Source organism: Cryptomeria japonica, chromosome 9 (assembly GCF_030272615.1).
Source record: "Cryptomeria japonica chromosome 9, Sugi_1.0, whole genome shotgun sequence".
NCBI lineage: Eukaryota > Viridiplantae > Streptophyta > Pinopsida > Cupressales > Cupressaceae > Cryptomeria > Cryptomeria japonica.
In genome coordinates this window covers 253938007-253944006 of record NC_081413.1, presented here as the reverse complement: position 1 = coordinate 253944006, position 6000 = coordinate 253938007, and positions in this window count along the sequence as shown.

Genomic DNA, 6000 nt, shown 5'->3' with positions numbered 1-6000 from the left:
AGAGAAATCAGTTTTAGTGACTTCATTACAAGTAAGTGCCTGGTCTCATAAAAAAAAATTAGTTTCAATTATCCAGTACTAATTGAAATAGAAGGCACATCCAAGAAACCTAGGGCTAAGAAACAGAAAGAAAAGTCTACCGAGACAGAGAACCCTTTTGAACTGAAACCTAAAAAACAGAGGAAGGAGGGACAACATTTAAACCAAGACTTAATGGACCAATTTCCCGATTCTGGTCCAAAATCTAGGAGATCTTCCCAATTGAAATTATTAGGAGACAAACATGAAGACCTAGGCGATGTCTGGACACCCATGAGAGGTTATAAGTTGTTTTTGTATCATTACCGAAAGAGGAATAGGCCAGCGCCAATATGCAACCCATGGGCATTCAACATAGGGAAATTGGTTGTGCCAAATGTCTTTGAGAGTGTGGATTTGATGATAGCATTGGAAAAGAATTGTAGGCCTAAAGACAAAACAATATATGATGTCGTTGGATAGCCATTATTGCCGATAACTAGGGATTATATGTCGAGAGTGTTTGACCTAGATATAACCCTTGATGAGCATATCGACCAAACCCTCAAGTAGCCAATGAGTACACCAGACTCAAGGAGATATACGAACGATGGATGTTGCCAATACATAGGCCAAAAGATGGAAACAATCTCAAAGTATTCGAAGGAAATGAGGAACCTCCATATGATGTTGATTTATTTCAAGAGTATTTCAAATTCACTTATTATTCAGCATGTCAAACTATGGGAATCGAGGCAGGTGTCTTGATGGAGATAGCACCAATGGTATTGATCGGTGATGTACAAACACATGATGCTCGACTGTTTGATTATGTGACCTTAATGGTGGACCAAATCAACCATGGCTTGGAGAGGGTGAAAAATGATTCCAATGAGATCCATTTCAAACACTATTTTGTGCTAATGCATATGTTGTTGTATGTTGGTCAAATGATGGATATGTGGAGTGACGGTATAAAAGTGAATGAATATGATAGGGAGGGTATGAGGAAACCAGTACAAATGTGGATAGTGATATGGGATCAAAGGTGCCAGGGGTCCTAGTATTTGTGCTTGAAGAACATTTTGTTAAACCTCTGTGTCAACTCCTTGGCTACCCCTGTAGTTACACTTTAACTTCGGAGATACAAAAGTTCCTTAGGCCAAAAGATTATGATGATTGACAATTAGTCAACCATAATTGGGGAGACTGGTATGCTCTGAAGAGCTACACCAAGATCAGAATATATGGGTTCGAGGGGGCTCCCTTGCTACTTCCTAAAACGATACCAAATACAATTGTGTACTTAGAAGTCATGAGGCAGTTGGCGGAAGCAAATAACTTGGATTTGGAGAAGTATGGGAAGTAGTCCCTACTGCCTGGATATTTGTGTTTTGAAAGTTTTACCATTTCTTCTACAAAAGGATATGAGTGCATTAAAGATAAACTGGCCTATTATGGCCTAAGCCAAGATGTACCAAGGGTCAATTTTGATCCTAAAGGTTTTATTAATTCTACAAAACAATCACAGAAACTATGCCCATATGAACATGTGCCGCTTGAGGATGAAGACTTTTGATTTGAAACCTGGATGAAGCACAGGCTACTGAGAAGCTAGAGGCTTATGAGAAAATCATTAGGGTCGAGGAATGGAGAAAGGGCCAAAATTTTCCAACGTCATATGCATATTCAGAAATTCAAGATCCCATTGCCTGTGCAAACGTGAAGATTATTCATTTAAATGAATTGATTGAAGGTGTCCCACTAAGCATTATAAGCAGAGAGACGAGAAGGCCTATAGGAAGAGGCATACAGATTATGATGCCTCTTGCTCATTTGTCCTCCCAACCTACCCCTATGATACTCAGTGATACAGAGGATAACCAAGAATATGACTTGCATCAGGAAGTTTGACTTGATGATAAGGACACAAGGTTACTTGCAAGTGAGAAGTTCATCTTTGATGATGAGTTTATTCATTCACAGGAGTTTAAAGCATTCTTGTACAAATATCGAGGGAAATTGAACAGGCAACAAGCCAGTAATGTGACTTGTGAGAATGAAAACATGTTACTTGAAAAATTGGAAAAGGATATTAACAGTGAAATTGCCATGATGACTCCAGTAAAAGGAAAAAAACTCTTACAAGAAGTCGGTATACTCATTGTACTTGAATGGGATATAAATTATGCTCTCCTTTTTGATATCTTTGTAAAGAATTACACTTCTCAGATGAAGATACCACCACAAGAGATTGATAGAATATACTCAGGCTCTAGATTTGATCCAGACAATAAAGTGTTACTCCAATGGGCTTTTTACCCCAGAAATAAAGTGCCTACTCTAGTTGATACCGACTAAATGTTCGGACATCTTATGGTTCAAAAGGTGGGAGAAATTGATCCCTTGGAGATGGCTGATCTTAATGTTAATGTGGCATAGTTTACAAAAGCACAGATGAGACATGTCGTGAAAGAGAAATACCTACAAGTCAAAGTATGAGACAGGCAAAGAATGATTTCAACAGTTAGAGTAACAATTAAGATCAATGCCTAACAGAGAGGAATTCTCATATGAACATGAATAGCACTCCAGGATACCAATTACTGGAGACATCAGGTTGAGAAATTGAAAAAGAAATTGAAAAAGAAAGAAGAACAGGGGAAGAGAGTTGTTTATGATATGATGGGGAGACTAGTTACCTACAAGTTTGGTGAAATGATGCAACATACCAATAATTATTGGAACACTTATGTAGGAACTTTCAGGGCATTGCATGAGCATACTAGACTGACAGAACGGGTGAAGGAGATAATTGATAAAGTGCAGGACCCTGAATCTTCCAAGCTACCGAAAAATGTTAGAAAAGTATGGTCTAAACAAATGGAATGCAAGGAAGAATTTGAAGATGATATGAGATGGTTAGATACAGAGGACAATGAGAGTCTCCTATCTCTACTAAGTGACCACAATGGAATGCCAATGCCTCGACAATAATGGAAGGAATTATTGTCGCAGGAGCACTGGCAGACATTGTAAGCAATCAACAATGAGGATCATATTCAAGAAAATGTAAAGATCGTCTTGGACAAGCTCTACAAGAAGGAATATGTGATGAAAGACTTCATTTCAAATATTACCATCTACAAGGAGCAGGAATACATAGACCACCTAAGGGATGTCAATTTATTTCTTTTGAATCATTAAGTTCTTGTTTGAATCAGTTACATTATGTAACTAATTGGTGTGTTGTTACAAAAAGACATGTTATTTTATATGTACTAGATCTATCCTTATAAGAGGAAGATCATTTTCAATAAAAAAAGAGAGGTAGAGAGAGATCATAAAAAGACTTTCAGTTTGAAACATTAAGTATTTTACTACTACCTATATATAATTTTGATGCAAGTAATATAAAATCAATTATCTTTTTGCTTATATGATGAATTCAGATTATTGTGGAGTACTTTCAAATCTCTTGCTATTTTGATACTGTGAAGATTGAAGGCTGCATAAAAGTTATTTCTATATATTGTTGTTGTCTTGTTATTTTCATTGTGTGAACAAGAAGGTACACATTCTTGGATAAGTTACTGTGTGAGCTAGATCAAATTCGACATATAGCGCCCGTCATAACAAGATTAATTGGTGTAGGAAGATCAGCAATGGATAGTCAAGTAAAATTGTCTAGTAAGGAGACAAAAAGAAAGGAAGCTTCATAAGACTGTGCCCAATTAAGAGAAAGACATTGGTCCGTATTGCATGTCCAACATTGCATTCTAAAATATAATTTTATTAAAATTTCACAAAGTATAAATTAAGATTTCATTTCAATTCCAATTTTGCAAAGGAGTAGAAGATATAAGGGCAAGTCATTCTTATTTTCATGCCATTTGAGACTGACTCTAGATAAGAATATTGTAATAGAATTTGCCTATGTATTACCAACTAAGTGTAGTACATAGAAGGGAAAGTTCATAATAAGGTACACCCGCCTTGGTTTGGCAGAGCCAAAAGTGAAGGGAAGATGGACCAAATTGATCATTCCACTAGTTGGCCAAGATCAGTTGCTGATCTTGATTATAGGGATTGGCATACCTTTAGGGATCATCAAAACAGTGATTTTGAGCTCCAACATGATCCATATTGCTTCGAAATGATTATATCTTGAGTTGCGGATTTTGGAGAGTGTTTGGGAGAGTGTCCTTTGATTGGGTGGTTCATGATTTTGAACTTCGCAAGCATATCTTTCAGTTTGTCAGTTAGTGTTCTTGAGCTCCGATGATGGTATAAATGATAAATCTTGTTATCTGAGTTGTTCCAGTGATTGCGGTGGAATTCACGTTGCTCGTTGATGTTCTCTAATCGTGAGCTATGTGTTTTGGTGGTTCACATTGATTATGGTGCGCATTAATGAAGATCTTATTGGTCTGGTTGTATTCTTCGTGTTATGAGACATATTCGGTGGTGTAGCGTGTTGCAGATGATCTTGACGAATTATTTGATGGTGTAGCATGTTCAAGGATTTGATTTGGGTCCATGTTATGTCCTTGCCAACATTGTATTGGTCTAGTTATAGATTTATGTATCGAGTGATGTAATTTTGTAATTAAGTCTTATGTGTTGAGTCGACCTTAAGGTTAAGGTTGATGAATTGTATAAATAAGCATTTTAATCATGTTTGTTGTATGTTTGTGATTGCATTTATGATCTGGGAATATATTGTATGTGCAAACAAACGAATCTATCATTTGAAAATGTGAAAGAGCATAGAAGAGTTGTTGTGCAAACAGTGTGCTTAATCGAAACTGTAATCAAGCATTTGGAGACGTTATTCTTTTAGTTCATGTAATCCGGATTGTTGTCCGATCTTTGTAAGGCAATGAGCCTTCCTCAGGGTTGTAGCCCTTGTTTTTCCCTTAACCGGGTTTTCCATGTCAAAAATCCTTGTGTTATGTGTTGTTGATGTAATGATTATTTCTATTATTGTTGATCCTAATCATATCTAAAGTTAAAGTTAATTTGGTTGAGTTTGTTGAAAATTGATTCACCCCCGTTCTATTATTTCTACATGAACTAAAAGAATCATATCTACAACCTTGAGATGTATTCTTTCAGTTCATGTAGTCCGGATTGTTGTCCGATCTTTGTAAGGCAGTGAGCCTTCCTCAAGGTTGTAGCCCTTGTTTTTCCCTTAACCGGGTTTTCCATGTCAAAAATCCTTGTGTTATGTGTTGTTGATGTGATGATTATTTCTATTATTGTTGTTCCTAATCATATCTAAAGTTAAAGTTAATTTGGTTGAGTTTGTTGAAAATTGATTCACAATCCAATATTATGCATTTATTCTACATATGATAATCGGTCGTAGACAACAGCATATCCTAATCATATCCTAATCAGTAATGAGCGGATACAAATCATTTTCATCATGCTACGTGTAAAGAACTCATACCAAACCACAAGTATGTTCGAACTGCTGTACATTTAATTATTAATATTAAACCTGGTCTCTCTGAATCGATGCCTCCTTGGATGGTGAATGTTATTCTTCTTATACCCCTCCATCAGCGTAGAGGGTAATGTCTTTCCCTTACGTGGTAACCGTTGAATGGGTGGTATCCCTTTTCAACCGTTAACTCTTCATGCTTAACCCGCTCTCTTAATGCTTTATTCTTTATTTCTAAACAAATCTTTCATCCTGTTTAGAGGAGATCGCTATTGCGAGATGGAGAGAGAGCCATCATATGTTAAGTTTCATTAACTCTATTCTGTAATATACGCCGATTGCTGTAGCATGTTCGATTTCTGAAACTGTGAAGTCTTACTTCGTAAGACAGTTTCATCTTTGCGATTTACTGTTTCACTTAGTACTGGGTCGAGTCATGACACCCCTCTCCTTATTTTGTTTCTTCAAACCCAAAATTACTCATCGATTTACCTATTTGGCCATTCCTCGACATTTTGTGCAAAACTAACTCA